The sequence below is a fragment of the Hippocampus bargibanti genome, linkage group LG22 (genome assembly GCF_051943395.1).
Source record: "Hippocampus bargibanti isolate YZ-2025 linkage group LG22, ASM5194339v1, whole genome shotgun sequence".
Lineage (NCBI taxonomy): Eukaryota > Metazoa > Chordata > Actinopteri > Syngnathiformes > Syngnathidae > Hippocampus > Hippocampus bargibanti.
Window position 1 is genome coordinate 6590420 of NC_142755.1, and position 17650 is coordinate 6608069.

General features: G+C 42.4%; 1 protein-coding gene across 2 annotated transcripts in view; it reads right to left on the bottom strand.

Annotated features, from left to right (window-relative positions):
• The window catches only part of syt1a (synaptotagmin Ia), a 96329-nt gene that overhangs the window by 72064 nt on the left and 6615 nt on the right, over positions 1-17650 (bottom strand). For both annotated transcript variants that reach the window (XM_088989318.1, XM_088989316.1), the window contains exon 2: positions 2221-2273. The gene's annotated coding sequence lies outside the window, so the exon portion shown is untranslated. The remainder of the gene's footprint in view (positions 1-2220; positions 2274-17650) is intronic.

Genomic DNA, 17650 nt, shown 5'->3' on the forward strand with positions numbered 1-17650 from the left:
CCATCAGTTAGCTAGCTAACTTGATCTATTTGAGTTATTCCCGGTTGAACGGGGTCACCATTGCTGGCTACCTAGATAGCTATCTATTTACTATCTATCAGCTGTCTAGCTAGCTAGCTAGCTATCTAATAGTTATCTATTAGCTAGCTAGCTAGCTAACTTGATCTATGAGAGCTATTCCCGGTTGAACGGGGTCACCGTTCCTGGCTACCTACCTACCTACCTACCCACCCATCCATCTATCCATCTATCAGTTAGCTAGCTAACTTGATCTGTTTGAGTTATTCCCGGTTGAACGCGGTCACCTTTGCTGGCTACCTAGCTAGCTATCTATTTGCTATCTATTAGCTGTCTAACTAGCTAGCTAGCTATCTTTTAGTCATCTATTAGCTAGCAAGCTAACTTGAGTTATTCTGGGTTGAGATCCTGTGACTGTTAAGTGACCTTGAGAGTTTTGAAAGGTGCTGATAAATGAAATGTATTATTAATTATTATTATTATTATAACATTGACAAATGTCATTTGCTAGCAATCGAACATATGGACGCAAAGTCACGCTAGCTGCAGACAGTCCTAACTGTCAAAAAAAAAAAAAATGTTGGGGAACGACACAAACTGGATTTGGCGACTTTGAGCTCAGGTGCTCGTTTCTGCGCAGAAGATGACACGAGCTAGTGCCACGAAGTGGATTAGGAATGTCGAGTGCGCAAGAGTGACAGGAGATGAGCGTGATTCATCGGAGCGGGCAGGAAATGAAACAACGGCGCCGACGAGATTAAAAACGGGGGCACGGGGAGATGCGTTGGCGGCAGCGGCTTTCATTTTGAGACGGTGACCACGGGCCAAAAGGATGGGCGACTTCTCACTTTTTGCGCGCAGAATATGGCATTGCAAATTGAAGCTCAACGCACTAGGTGACGGTTGGAAATGGAGCGGACGCCGCGGAAATGGCGCGTCGTAATAACGCCATCCCATCACGAGATTGCACGCCTCCGGAGGAGGAGGACAAGGTCCGCATGTCCAATGAGCATCCCGACTCGCGATGGCCCGAACTCATTTGGTGGTACAGACTCTCCCCTACTTATGAACATTCGAGTTACGAACAACGGTACATACTAATATTTTTGTAGTAACATATGTAGTCGATGAAAAGGTTTCTTCAGCCGTTATCTGTACTTCTTTGAAGGTGTCGGACGTTTTGCTTCTTATCCAAGAGGCTTCGTCAGCGAACTAAAGTATTTTGCTGGTAGTTTCGGCCCTATATATATCCCAACTGTCCAGATGTGGCGGGGTGATGTTCAATTTGGATCGTTCGTACAACAGACTTCTTCGGTAACATAGGTTTAATTGAGGTGATACCAGAACAAATGGGGCAATCAGGCCAGTCGTAGACCTCATACTCAAGCAGGACAATAGAAGTAATCAATCAGGACAATAGAAGTAATCAGTGTAGCCGCAAGGAGTAGTCTTCTGCTCCCCCCCAACCTGAGAGCAGGGACCAATCATAGCAGATTCTGGCAGCGCCACGTCTGGACAGTGGGGATATATATAGGGCCGAAACTACCAGCAAAAGACTTTAGTTCGCTGATGAAGCCTCTTGGATAAGAAGCGAAACGTCCAACACCTTCAAAGAGGTACAGATGACGGCTGAAGAAACCTTTTCATCGATGGACCACTCTTATACAACAGAGCTTACACAGACGTAACATATGTAATATTCTCTTCAGTTGTACATGTACATATCTCCATAGAGCATATATTAATGTTTATTTTTCAGTACAAACCAATCCAGGTTACTTATACAAACCTTAAACATATTAATATAAACCTTAAACATGTACAGTAAAGTCTCGTTATATCGATATCGGATATATCGATAGTCCCGGTTATATCGATACTATTTCTATGCACGCACGGAGAAAATTACATGCAAACAGGGTCGGATATATCGATAGTCCCGGTTATATCGATATTTTTTCGGACTCCCTTGAATATCGATATAATGAGACTTTACTGTACTTATATCAGCCTTCAACGTACATTCCATAGAAAATACAGTACTGAAGCAACTTACGAACAGATTCACCTTACGAACAAACGTATCTCGTTCGGAAGTTGGGGAGTGTCTGTATTGCGTACGTGGCAAATATATCAACGACACCACCGGACTTTTGGAATTGCGCCGATTGACAAAGCCGATGATGGAACGGAGACACTTACGATTTGTTCACTCTGACAGGGTCCTTCCAGTCCTAGCTTGACAGCAGTGTTTGCTGTAAGAGACAAAAGAAGACCGTGTTAAAAACAAGCGTAGCAAATCAACAAGTCGTTTAAGGTCGCCAAAGGTCAAACGTGGCAACTGGATTTATTACCCTCACGTCCAGTTCAATTTTTCTGTATTTGGAGTTCACGTTTTTGTCATTAGCGGGCGCTAACGGTCCATTCCCAAGGCTAGCGTTAGCAAGATGAGGAATGATCCACACGTTCGCAGCAGGAAAATGAGGACAGTGTATTGACAGACAGCGAGTACAATATGAGACAGCTCATCTGAGAGCGGAGATCTCAGCATCTGTTGATCAGGATGCCGCGTACGAGAACAACGGCGGTGGCGTGTTTTACAGCGGCTATAATATCCGGTGTGGAGATATTGCGCCGGGGAAGGGAGGTGCTTTCATCATCTATTGTCTGACGTTGTGTGAGAGCAACTTGTTTACGGCCTCGTCAAACGGGTGGTAGCGAATCAAGGGCCACTTGAATGGCGCTCAAAGGACTTTAGCAGAAGGCCAGCTAACGGTGGCGGTAGCGGCGCTAAACTAGACACGTCTGTTAACTCATTCACTGCCATTTCTTTTATTCGGGAAATGAAAAGCATGACATGGAGCGCCTTGCCCAAATTTGTCCAGGTTTAGTTATTACTTACGGTGGGTGCCGATAAAGCGCTGGTCATACCTCTGCCACTATTTTCCCTTCCACAGCAGCATTTGCCTTTTGTCCATGTTCGCGCTTTGTTACAGCTTCAGCTGCTGTTAAAGCGCTATATAAATCAATATGCATTGTATTTTGTACAGACGCCCCCATTTCAAGCTCACATAACTACATACCCATATAATTTAGGAATTAACTCTTTTTTTGTTATGAAAGAAGAGAGTATCAGGTTTTTTTTTACGCTGAATTGAATGTTTATGTCATTGTCAGAGATGTTCGATCGGACATTGTGGACAAAACTCGAACCCAAAATGATTGTCTTTTACTGCCGGCAGGAGAGGAAGCCATTCATGACAGACGGCTGAATTCTGCAGCCCTCTGCCAAGCTATTTATTGAGACTACATGCAAATTAAAGCGATACATACAGTAAAACAGTTTTCTTGATTATAATACCACACCTCTGGATGTTCTGAGCACCAACAACCGTAAGCAATCAAACAGATATTTTAATTGGTTGGCTTTTCTATGAACTGATAAATTTGTAAACTGGGTAATGAGCTCTTCCTGTGAGGGAGTTTCAAGTAAATTATGTCCTAGGCCAGATCTCCTAGATGAAGGCGACAGTTTAACTGGGCTGTGTCTGTTTCACTCAGATTTACTGTGGCCATCTGTGCCTTGACTGTGGACCTATTGTTTGGTTGGCCAGCGAAGCATGGGATTTTTACATGTTATAACTTCTTATTCTCTATCAGTCATCCAAAAACTCAATATTCTGTCAGTCCTTCAATTTGAGTGAAAATGACAAAAACCCTGGCAGTGGACAGGACACATTTATGCACATCATCCGGTAGTGAATGAGTTAATAAAGACCCGCTTGTCTGATAAGCAATCTTTCATTCACGAGGCACGTCGCGACCTCCGGCAAACAAGCTTTTTGAAGCCACTTACCATAAAAAGTGACGGCAATTAGAGTTTGACAAATGAGATAAAAACAGATGGTTGAGTTGCTGATGAGCAAAATGAAAGCGATCGCACGAGCACCGGGAGAGGTCCGCAAAGGCGCCATGCCGGCGAAGCGCAGAGTCAACATTTTTTTAAGATGAGCACATTGAAGACGCATTACCAAGTAGGTCATTGAAACATGTAGCATATGTCTACGTTTGCCACCCCCTATCCAATCCAAAGGCTAAGCTAGCAAAAAAAGGCCTTCTTAGTATTCAATCATTCTATTCGTCGGGGTGTTAGTGGCGAGCCAACATGAATAATTCCACGCGGAATTATCGGCATTTTGTATTTACAGTAAAGTCTCGTTATATCGATATCGGATATATCGATAGTCCCGGTTATATCGATACTATTTCTATGCACGCACGGAGAAAATTACATGCAAACAGGGTCGGATATATCGATATTTTTTCGGACTCCCTTGAATATCGATATAACGAGACTTTACTGTATTTTATTATTATTATTATTATTTTTTTTTTTTTGGGGGGGAGGGTTCTAGCACAGCCTTCCTAGCCACGTTTGTCTGTCTTGATATGAAAACGCATTGTGATTGCCCTGCAATAAAATGTTTAAAAAATTGAACAGACAGGAGGCGACGTGTCTAATTATGCCGCCGTTGTCACTGGGTGTCAATAGACAAGGGAGTGAAGAAAAAAAAAAAACAAGAAAAAGAGTACTTGAAGCAATTTTGCGCAGCGAACGTGCCAAAGTCGCAATCAACACTTGCGAATTAAAAAGTAAACACGGGAGCTGGAATACGAATAATGGCTGACGGCAGCGGCATAGAAAAAGGAGATTCATAATCGAGCACAGCAACTCGGAATAGATTGACATTTTTAATCTACCATTATTTGTCATTAACCTTTTGTGTATGATTTTAATCATAAGAATAATCATACATTTGATTCATAAGCGCCTTTCAAAACTAAGTATGGCGACAGGATGGATGGATTGATTAGTTTGTTGTGGGGTCAAAGAAGTCCAGATGGCGCCCGAGTAGGCAGCCGTCAGCAAGTGCTCTCACGAGTCTTGCTCTTTTTTTGGTTGTTTTTATGTTGTTTTTGTGTATTTTTTTGTCACTTTAAGTTGTTGTGCGTCGGATAGATTGTTTTTCAGCATTTTTGGCCACGACATTCATCATGGAGCAGAGTTTTCAGCAGCACGAATATGCCAGCACCGTTTTTGATTTGGGGAGGAATGTCGGTGGAGTTTGATTGTCATCGCTGGACAGCTGTGGAGCCATTGTGCTTTTTTTAGCACCTGTAATGGGCAGCATTTTCACAGCCCCGCTTTTTTTCAGCGGACAGGTCCGGTGCTCTTGGACAGCGTCATGTGGATTTGTCGCGGCTTGGAATTGAAGCTGATTTATGTGGGACAGGCAATGTGAGTCAATAGATGCCAAAGCTGCATGTTTGCTTTCAACGTTTACCATGTAGCAGACGTTCACAATCCACCATGACGTCACTGATCCACTGGTGAAAAGGAGGCATTGATCCTCTTCACTTTCATCTAGAACTGCTTCATACAACAAGAGGGTGCAAAGTGCTTAAGATTGAATGACTCTGTCTGTGTTGTCACATTATCTGTTATTTTGTTCTTTTGACTTCAAGATGGCGGCATCAGAGTGGCTGCCTTTCCAGCAGCTCCTGTATTTTGTTTTTCTACGTCTTTCTTTCCTTTCCTCTTCCTTTCATAACTTTGCTGCTGTGAAATGTCAATTTCTCCACTGCGAGACTAATAAAGGCCAATCCAATCCAATCCGAAATGTACATCGAGAAATAATAAGAGTGAGTGTGTGGCTTCGGAAACACCGAAGGACAAGTTGCCCATTACGAAATCAATTTTTCGGAGCACAACGTAAGCGCATTGGATCCTATTGGTGGTCTCGTTTCAGTCGTCTGGCGTGCGGCCCTCCACGACCATCTGGGCTGAGTGAAGGCCCTTCAAGGCGGCACTCCAATCAGATGCCGTAATGACATTCAGATGGTCTGACGGCGAGACGATGACACTTTTGCCCTTGGATGGCCGCCGCCGTTTGCATTTTAAGTCCGTCTCTCACCTGTCATTTATTTTTTAGTTATTTATTTATTTCCGCTCGTGTTGTTTTTTTTGGACACACACACACACACACGAGTGCCTCTTTAGCGCCGTGGCGAGCAAAGAAGACTTTTTTGCATAAACTGAAGGTTTATTGGAGGAGACAAGCATGACCACGCGTGACGCCTCCGCGGAGATGGCAACCCACTTTTTAAGCCTGGCGTCCATCAAAAAGATACAGTGATACGCTTTAGCTAACAAACTTTTCGCCTTACGAACATAGAATTCGCGATAATATAATCTTGGCATACGAACTAGTTTTCGGGAAACACAAGGAGCGCCACAATAGCTGGCGGATTAGTTTTCGGCGGAAGAACACAGACTAGTTTTCATCACCCCTTTCCTTGAGTGCATAGGCGGTTTGTTATCAAAGACAATTTTGTTATTATGGGACCAAAAAAGACCCCACCACAGGCTCGTTCAGCCAAAGAGGACATAAAACAAAATTACGGTCGAGCAGAAGAAGGAGATCCTCAAAAAAACACAAACGAGGTGTGCGTTTGTGTAACTTAACGTCTCAGCTATGCTAAGATTGCTACGTGTGGCTAAGGGTGTTTCTGTGTTGTCTAAGCAACGGTCTCAGGCAATAGAAGAGGTTGAAAAACGTCTGTTGATTTGGATTAGTGATAAATCAGCTAGCAGGGGACAGTGTGAGTGAGGGTATTATCGCCGAGAAAGCACTGCAACTTCAAGAGGCAACTACATTAACGACCATCACAAAGGTAAATAACATGACTTTATTATACAGTACTGTTTTTTTTTATTTAATTACAATACAATAGCACATTTATTATACATAAAATTAGGTATACAGTGAGACCTCAACTTACAAACACCTCGACGTACAAACTTTTCGTCTTACACACTTCAAATTTCTGAAAATTAAACCTTATAATAAGCACTATTTTCATAATACACACCCTACACGGCTGGCGGAGTGATCTTCGGCGGAAGCATACGACCGAACAGCACCAGAGGTTAAGTTACCAACAGTCCTTATGGAAGGTGACTCTCCTTCCATAAGCCATCAACGACCAACAAAAAGGTAAATAAAACTTTATTTTACAGCACAGTTTATTTCTTTAATTACAGTCCTCATGTAATGTGCCTCTCTTTCCAAACAGCAATTCCGTTTGACCTTCGACCGCCAACGCCATTCCATCAATGACCATCACAAATGTAAATAAAGTGACTTTATGATACAATGCAGTGTATTTCTTTCATTACAATAGCACATTTATTATACATAGAATGAGGTATGTTGTGTGTAGTTTTAAGGCTTGTTTAGTTGAAAAGTATATTTTATGGAAACCCGGGAACGGGTTATTCCCATTTTAATGGTTTCCTATGGGATTTTTTTTGGAGATACACATTTTTCACCTTAGACACTCTGTCTGGGAACCAATTAAGTTCGTAAATTGAGGTCTCACTGTATTTTGTGTAGTTTTGAGGCTTATTTAGTAGAAAATTATGTTTTATGGGGACCTGGAAATGGATTATTCTATTTTTTAATGGGTTCCTATGGAAAATTAATGTTTGGAAGACACACTTTTCGCCTTACACACACTTTCCGGGAATCAATTCAGTTCGTAAGCTGAGGTATCACTGTACTTTTTTTTAAGTGTCCCAAAACTAAGCAGGTGTATGAGATACATATTGTATATGATGATCGCGCGTGATTGTTGAAATTATTCATCGATGTTGACATTTAACGTGAGTGAATTTTCTCATTTTCGTATTTTTTTTCTCTCTCAAAATGTTGCATCTGTCACGCATAATCAAGCAATTTTCCTAATTGCTTGTTTTGAAGACAATTTACATATTTGTCGGGTAAAATCAGAACGCTGGCGCTGTTAAATGTCAGTCGCGTGTGACTAAATCAAAGCGTTTTCCTTCTGACGGACGGACGGATCCCGATCGTCTTCAAAATAGGACGCCGGGATGCGGTTGGCATTTGTGCTTCAGAAGCTGCTCGCCGGCCGCTCGTTAGACTCGAGTTAATCGAGTTTGCGTGACGAGCACATGGCCCGAACGCTGTGTACATTTGGGCTGCAAAGTGCACGGCAATTCAATTAAGGCGCGGGGAAACCTTGTTTGCGAGTCGGAAATGCTTCGAGCAGACATATGGTATCGTGGAAAATAGATGTTTCTCTGTTTGGATTAGTATCATTGAAAAAAAATAAGTGAATTAAAGAGTCACTGTGTCAAAGGCAAAAGGTAAGCAGAGCTGCAGTGTTAGCGACATTACTGATACAGTGATACCTTGGCTTATGAACTTAATTGGTTCCCAGACAGTGTGTAAGGCGAAAAGTGTGTATCCCAAAAATTAATTTCCCATAGGAAACCATTAAAATGAGAATAATCGGTTCCCAGTCCCCATAAAACATAATTTTCTACTTTCTAACTTTCTAAGCCTTAAAACTACACAAAATATACCTTATTTTATGTATAATAACTGTGCAATGGTATTATAATTAAAGACATAAACTGTATAGTAGAATAAAGTTGTTTTATTTACCTTTGTGATGGTCGTTGATGGCTTGATAGAATGGAGTGGCCGGTTTCCTCAGCACTAAACACTTGATGAGGAACGTAACCTTCTTCTTTCACCATCTTGAGGAATGATCCCTTGTAGGTGCTTTCTCTGCGATAATTTTATCTAGTTCCTCATCAATTGTGTTCTGTTTAGCTGGGTTGATAGCTTTTTGCATCAAGTGTACAGATGGCTTGTGCAGGTTGCCTCACTGTCGTCTGCCTGTCTCTTTAATGTTTAAACCACCCCGCCCTCACTGCTGCGTTCTTGACCAATCACGTGGCTTCATCCGAAGACTGGGGGCGGGGAATAGAGGACAAAAACAGGCTGCCATTTTGTTGTGAGAACGGGCTCGTTCGCGAACGACACATCACTCATTGAGGCAGCTCCGTGTACGAAAAAAGTTTGTATGCCAAGGTAAAATGTTCATAAATGTAAAGTTCATAAACCGAAAAGTTCGTAAGCCAAGGGGTTTGTAAACCGAGGTCTCACTGTCATGTGAAGCTACAAATCGGGAGCTTTCAAAGTTGAAAAGTCCAAGTTAGCCAAGACCAGATGGGGGTAGGAAAGTCCTCCAGAAGCACATTTGTTATTCCGAGTTAGCGGTGCATTTCCATGACCTTTCGTGCATCATTAAAAGAGTCGCCGCCGACTTCTCATCAAAGCCGAAAAAAAAAAAAAACGAGCGACGTGGTGACGGACACGTCAGGTTGACATCGACTCGTTTCTGTGACTTTTCCCCTTTGACGGTGAAAGTTACAAAAATGGGGGACCTCGGATGAATAACAGCGCTGGCCGAAGGTTAATGGCCGCCAATCAAAGCGAACAAAGTCCGTGTGATGGAAAGAAGAAGAAAGGAAAAAAAAAGTGTGGAGAGCTGCGGGTCGCTTCAGTCAAACCTGGAACATCTTCATTGACGAATGTTCTACCCGCCCACTTAGCCACTGCTCATTAGCCAAGCTCAGCGAGGGGGTGGATGCTACATCAGCGCAGCTAATTTAAACGGGACATATGAAAAATTGGATTTTTAATCACTGGGTTTTGTCATTAAAGCCAAAATGTAAGCAAAGTTGCAGTGTTAGCGAGAAGAGAAAGCAGCGTTGATTGAGCGTCGGCTTGGAATTGAAGCAGATTTACGTGGGACAGGAGATGTGAGACAATCTCTTTTCGTCTATAGCTCCGCGTTTGCTTTCAACATTTAGCTTGTGGCAGACGTGCATATTTAACCATGAGGTCTCTGGTCCACTGGTGAAAAGGACGCTTTGATCCTCTCCTCTTTCATCTAGAACTGCTTCATGCAACAAGGAGTGCAGAAAGTACCAAAGATTGAATGCCTGTCTGTTGTCTTTGAGTTGTCATATATTTGTTATTTCGTTCTTTTCACTTCAAGATGGCGCCGCAAGAGTGGCTGCCTTTCCAGCAGTTCCTGTATTTTGTTTTCTACTTCTTTCTTTCCTTTCATCTTTGCCGCTGTGAAATGTAAATGTCTCTACTGCGAGATAACTAAAAGCTAAAAGCTAAACCGAGTATTGGTAGTCTTCTGTTTGGTGAGCTAAGCGGGCAGACGGTCCGAATACAAGCTTGCATTAGCCAAACGCTGCGTCGAGGGGCTTACCAAGGAAAAAAAATAAACAAAATTAACGCATTCACTGCCAGACGATGTGCAAATAGGTGTCCACTCAAGTGCCAGGGTTTTTGTCATTTTCACTGAAATTGCAGGACCCACAGAATATTGAATTTTAGGACTACATCAACATTCAATGTAGCGTAAGAAACCTTAGACTCTCTTCTTTGTCAGAAAAAAAAGTTAATTCCTAAATTATATGGGCCTGGAATTATATGAGGTTGAAATGGGGCGGCTGTACAAAATACAATACAATACATACATATTGATTTATATAGTGCTTCGACAACAGCTGAAGCTGTAACAAAGCGCTAACATGGGAAAAAGGAAAATGCTGCTCCCTTGTTTAAGGTAAAAACATTGCCTGAGGTCTGATAAGCGCTTAATCGGCACCCCCCGCAAGAAAAAAAAACACAAACAAAATGGCGCTCATGTCATGCATTTCAATTCCTGAAGAAATTCGGGAATGGCAATGAATGAGTTAAAAGACGAGTACAATCAACCTCCCGTCTCCTCGATTGTAATTCTCTCGTTTCAGGCCGCCAATCGCGTGGAAATGTAATTTATGCGGCGCCGGCCACCCACCCCTCCATTTGCATGTGCAAATGGGCGGTGTGAGATTGAAGGAGCGCTTCGTACTGTACCCGGCGACACATTCATATGCGGCGTTTTCTCGTGAAGCCTCGATGGCACGCAAACGGCCTGTGTTTCATTGAAACGATAAATGCGGTCGGGCGACGACGTTGGGCTGCAAAGTGATCGTCAAATGGGCTAGCGTGCTATCAAGCGGGCTACCGGGCGATAAAATGAAGGCGATAAAAACAACTTAGCATTCAAATGAGCACGCAAGCAACAAAAGCTGAGGTTGTTGTGTAAGGTTACTCGCGAATTTTAAACAAATATGGAGGCTGCCGTGTTCGTAGCTCGACTGTCTTCAACTTGATTTTGTTCCGCTTGGATAAGCTAGCGCGTTTGAATGTATTTAGCATCACGCCCACGGGCCACTCTGCTTTTTTTCCCCGTTCCACTTGTTTGGCTGAAACGAAGCCCTCTGCCGAAAACGATATCCCAAAAAGGATTACAGTGATGCCTTGGCTTACGAACTTAATTGGGTCTCAGACAGAGTGTGTAAGGTGAAAAGTGTGTATCCCAAAAAATAATTTCCTATAGGAAACCATTAAAATGAGAATAATCCATTCACAGATCCCCTTAAAACATAATTTTCTATTTTTTTTTTTTTTTTCAAAGCCTTAAAACTACACAAAATATACCTTATTTTACGTATAATAAATGTCCTGCGGTATTATAATTAAAGAAATAAACTGTACAGTATAATAAAGTCGTTTTATTTACCTTTGTGATGGTCGTTGATGGCTTGAGGGAATGGAGTGGCCGGTTTCCTCAGCATTAAACACTTGATGAGGAACGTAATCTTCTTCTTTTACCATCTTGAGGAATGATCCCTCGTAGGTGCTTTCTTTGTGATAATTAATCTAGTTCCTCATCAATTGTGTTCTGTTTAGCTCGGTTGATAGCTTTTTGCATCAAGTGTACAGATGGCTTGTGAGGGTTGTTTGTGGAGCCTGATTGATTGGATATTTTAACCTTGCAGTCCACACTGCCTTTGAACTCAAAGTTGAAACTTGCTCATGGTCGTCTGCCTGTCTCTTGTTTAAACCACCCCCACTGCTGCCTTGTAGACCAATCACATGGCTTTAACCGAAGACAGGGGGAAGGGAATAGAGGACAAAAACAGTCGGCTGCCATTTTGTTGTTAGCAGAACAGGTTCGTTCGCGAACGACACATCACTCATTGAGGCAGCTCAGTGTACGAAAAAAAGTTTGTATGCCAAGGTAAAGTTCATCTGCCAAGGTAAACTTTTCATAAATTTAACATTCGTAAACTGAAAAGTTCGTAAGCCAAAGGGTTCGTAAACCAAGGTATCACTGTATTTAGCATCACACCCCCAGGCCACTCTGCTTTTTTTCCGTTCCACTTATTTGGTTAAAAACAAAGCCCTCTGCCTAAAACGATATCCCAAAAAGGATTATAAATAATCATTAAAGATTCTTCCCGAGGCCGCCTCATCGCAGGAAGTGGAATAACAGCCGTGCTGCGCCTCCGCGACGATGGAGGTCAGAAATACAGATGTACACCCGCGCCGTCCCCCTTTTTCGACCGCGTTGACGTGTGATTGATGTCGGCGATTGAGCGGCTGGCGGGAAAGGTTGACGCGATGACCGATGAGAAGTCGGCGCCCAGAAGTTGAGCTGAGATCGATGGCGTGACAAATACGGCGGTCGAAATTTAGGTCAAAGCGGAGTTAGCGCCAACGAGGCGAGAGAAAAGTCTGCCGTCGACTCTCCAGATGAGCGCCCGCCCGATCTAAGCGCCCGGCGTTCCCCCGAGACCAACAACAGCTGGCCAAGGCGCGTTTATGTTCACGCTACGCCCAAGTGGCGGCCATTATCATCCATCGCTTAACTCATTCACTGCCAGACGATGTGCAAAAAATGTGTTTACTCCAGTGCCAGGGTTTTTGTCATTGTCACTTGAATTCCAGAACCCACAGAATATTGAGTTTTAGGACTATAGTAACATTCAATGCAGTGTAAGAAACCTCAGACTCTCTTCTTTCATCAGAAAAAAATGAGTTAATTCCTAAATTATATGGAGTTATATGAGCTTGAAATGAGGGTGGGGGTTCAAAATACAATGCAATACATCCATATTGATTTATATAGCGCTTTGACCACATCTGAAGGTGGAATAAAGCGCTAACATTGAAAAAAGGCAAATCCTGCCCCCTTGTGGAAGGGAAAAATATTGTCAGAGGCCATGGCCAGTGCTTTATTGGCACCAAAGCATGAAAAAAGAAACAAAACCTGAATACATTCGGGAATGGCAATGAATGAGTTAGGGACAGTCAACAAAAGGAATTGCTGAATTTAAAAAGCAAATGCGGCTCTTGAGAACAAGTTTGAGCACCCCCACACTAGTTAGCCAGTGGTGGACCGTCAGGGTCTGCAAGGCCTTCTCTGCTGGCCTAAAAATATCTGAATCACAGACTAATGTGAATTATATTTTGTCAATGAATTCTTGTTAAATAATTCCAAATTGTCTTTCAGCTTCCTTTCATTGCTTTTCCCTCTGTTGTGTGTTTTCCTATTTAAGCATTTAACCAATCACATTTCAGCCATTATTTGTGACCTTGGTCAGAAATCGACCTGGACGCTTTCACAATCAGTTCTTCAGGCCATGGAGCATAAAATAAGTGACAATGAAACTGTTGCTTTAACCAATCAGAGTTTGAGCTGGCAACCCAGGGCCTTCTTGAAGGCGCAGGAAACGTCAGAGTTTTCGCAAACTATGATTGGCATCATGAGCCAATCATAGTATCACTAGCCAGTAGTGATAAGCGCATACTGGGCAGAGCTAGCACACTATCTGTCGCGAGCTGCATAAGCAAATATTTTTACGGGTTTATTTAATAATAATAATAATAATCATCATCATCATAATACATTTCATTTATAAGTGCCTTTCAAAACTCTCAAGGACACTTTACAGTCACAGGATTTTTTTTTTCTGTGGGTGAGAGGTGGCAGCCACACGCGCCAGAGTTCACTCAACCCGGATTGATTTTGTTAACCCGTGATGGCTGAAGGAGGAGAAGAAATGGATTTGGTCACAGATATACTGTTAAAGACATTTTCAAGACGGACTCAAAATAGATGGACAAGAAAGGTTGGACAGCTCCGAAGCAAGCAAAAATAGCAACTAATATCGCAATATTATTTGCAATTCACACATTCGTAGTAAAAATTCAAACAGTTTAATGACAGTACAGTAAAGTCTCGTTATATCGATATCGGATATATCGATAGTCCCGGTTATATCGATACTATTTCTATGCACGCACGGAGAAAATTACATGCAAACAGGGGCGGATATATCGATAGTCCCGGTTATATCGATATTTTTTCAGACTCCCTTGAATATCGATATAACGAGACTTTACTGTATTTCTTAAGTTATTTCCTGGCCAATGGCACCCTCTAGTGGACGTGTAGTGCATCACACCACACTCAGACCTTGGATAGATTCAGATGTAGCACTACTGAAGGCCTAAGAGTGACATGCACAGCTCGCTACTGTAGTTAACATTAGCGTAACCTCTAAAAAGGTTGGAAAAAATAAAGAACGGTGGCCGTTTCGCCGCCGCCGGCTGCCAAATGTTTGCTTTGCCTGTTGCCCTTTTCAATTATTAACCCGCATGTTCGGCAACCCTTTGCGGCTAGCGTGCTGCAAAATAAATATTCCATCGACTTCTTCCAATTGTGTCGCCGTCCGCCGCAAATCTACACGGCAATTAACATTTGGTAAACTAGCAGAACGGGTGGCTTGTAAACACAATCCGCCGCGAGACGATCGAAATCTGCCGGATTAATGACGTTTGTTGGCAGTCAAGAGGTGAATATTCCCTGGCGGTGATGCAACGCCGTCAGTTTAGCCATCCGCATCCACTTTTGCGGCGGAAACAGCGACGAAGAGACGCCGGTAGCGCACGTTTCCCATCAGGGGAGATTAACTTGAGATGTTTTTGAGGCGGGGGAATGCACCCGGGCCCGCTTTGGCTTCTATTAGGCTTGCTTGTTTGGCCTCGGCTTGTGTTTGGAGCGCGCCTCCTCGTTGTTCGATAGGCGGCATTAGCGCTTAAGTGAGAGGAATGAGTCGAGACAGACTGCACACGGTCAAACATTTGCTTCGCGTCAATGAGCCAAACGCCACTCGGCATGATAAGAGTTGTTTCGCGGATTGGCGGGGATGCGATCGGTTCCAAAAGCGAGAAAAATACCATACGGGGGATGCTAACAATGCGAGATAGGATAAGTGCGGGTAAACAATCATTGACGCTGACATTTTCACTTTTGTTACCGGCAGTTGACACGCGGACGCGCTTGTCATATTCGCCGGAGCGTCAATTGACATTTCGTCTTTCAAAGAACCGCCCGCTCACGAAAATATTAGCGATATAGCGATCAGGCTGGCTAATTTTGCGAATAACCGCGCGGCCGTGGCGCACTTTTTCGAAAGTCATCCTTCCTCATGAGCTCATAGCTGCGAAACAGCGCTTTCCCGCTGGGCTTATCGTTCCCTCCTCATCGCTCAAGGTGACCTTGAACTCCCAAGGAAAATCGACGCCGTGCGTCTGAGTGCCTCAATTCACCGCGACCACAGATAACACTTGTACGCTGCCGCTGCTAAACGGGGGAGGATCGATGCGCTGGCGTATGGATTTAGCGGAGGAGGGCGGGTTCTTATCGCCTTAGGTGCCAGCAGAGGGGAATTAGCCGAGAAAATATTTAAGCCCCTGGTACCACTTGGGGTCAGTTGAACTAGCTAAAACAGCTAAAGATTGACCTGACGGGCTACAGGGTGTTTGGAAGACGGCAGGCTCCAGACAGACGAGAGCGCCTGTGTTCTCCACAGCTCATCAATTTCAGTTTAGTCGCGGGAGCAGATAAAAAAAAATAACAAGGGACCGCTCGCTCGTTCATCAGCGCTCATCTGCCGCCACCGCTCGTTTACGCTAACAATTTCAATCCGGCCCCGTACGATCGTTAGCCGCAGTCTATGGTGTTTATTTGAAAAGACAATGGAACTGTATCGTGCCACTTAGCAGTTTTTTTGACGACGATACTAGTGCAGCGTGTTCTACCGGAAACAAATTCCTTGTGTGTTCTACATACTTGGCAATAAAGATGATTCTGATTCTGAAAGACACCCGGGATTGGATAAGGTGCGAGTTGCTTTTGATTTCATCTTGTCCGCCTAATGACAATGCTTTTATTTTGGTTCTTTCAGGGGCCCGTAGCGATTTCACGCCGCCCAGCTAAGAGTCTGGATTTTTTTCTCGAGTTGTCATGGAAATGTCTTTTATGTGATGGTTCGCGCATGCCAAATTCGGGGCTGGAAATTTAAATTTAAAAAAAAGGAGCAAACGACAGATCATACAGACGTTCCCCAATTTACGAACGAGATACGTTCCCAACGGTCATTCGTCAGGTGAATTTGTTCGTAAATTGCCTCAGTGCTATATTTTGTATGAAATGTAGTTTTAAGACTTATATAAGTAAGTTTAAGGCTTGTATAAGTTACCTGTATTGCTTTGTACTGAAAAATAGATATTTAATAAAATATATACTCCATAAGGATATGTACATGTACAACTGGAGAGAATATTACATGTTACTACAAAAATGTTCGTATGTACCATTGTTCGTAACTTGATTGTTTGTAAGTAGGGAAATGTCTGTATTTTGCATGGAATGTATGTTTAAGGCTTACATAAATATGTTTACAGTTTATATAAGTACAGTAAAGTCTCGTTATATCGATATTCAAGGGAGTCCGAAAAAATATCGATATAACCGGGACTATCGATATATCCGACCCCGTTTGCATGTAATTTTCTCCGTGCGTGCATAGAAATAGTATCGATATAACCGGGACTATCGATATATCCGATATCGATATAACGAGACTTTACTGTATATTTAAGGCTTGTATAAGTAACCTTTATTGGTTTGTACTGAAAAATAGACATTTAATAAAATATATGCTCGATAAAGACCATGTACAACTGGAGAGAATACCACATATGCTACTACAAAAATGTTCGTATGTACCGTTGTTCGTAACTTGAATGTTTGTAAGTAGGTACATGTCTGTATTTTCTATGGAATGTATGTTTAAGGCTTATATAAATATGTTTACAGTTTATATAAGTATATTTAAGGCTTGTATAACAAACATGTGAATCAAACCTCTGAAGATGAAAGACACCGATTCGTTGTGGTGACCCCTTGAAGGGAAAAGCCGAAAGGAAAAGAAGAAGACAAGTAACATGTATTGGTTTACCTGTATTGCTTTGTACTGAAAAATAGATACAGTAAAGTCTCGTTATATCAATATCGGATAGTATCGAACGGAACTAATTATACAGGCTTAAAAAAATGTTTACAGTTTATATAGAAATGTGCACTGAAAAATAAACATTTAGGAAATGAAAATAGTGTCGTAATAAGCAGTATTATCAATATCGATATAACGAGACTTTACTGTATATTTAAAGGTCACTTTTTTTGTTTCTTAACTGACATGAAAAAAACGTTTTATAGCATCTAAAATACCCAAAACACGCAGTATATTTTTATTCAAATGCAAAACACCAATAAAAATGACTTAGTGTCCAAAATCTGCAAAAAACTGAGCTGCCAATTGGGCATTTTCAGAAAGTCCCGAATCGTGACATCACGTCAAGACGTCTTGCATTGCTGGAGAATCAAAACAAAGCCTTCAGATTCGGAGAATATGCTTTCTTGTTACACATCCAGTTACGAATATGATTCAAATAGTTCTGAAGAGGAAAGCATACATGTTTGCAATCGATTAAAG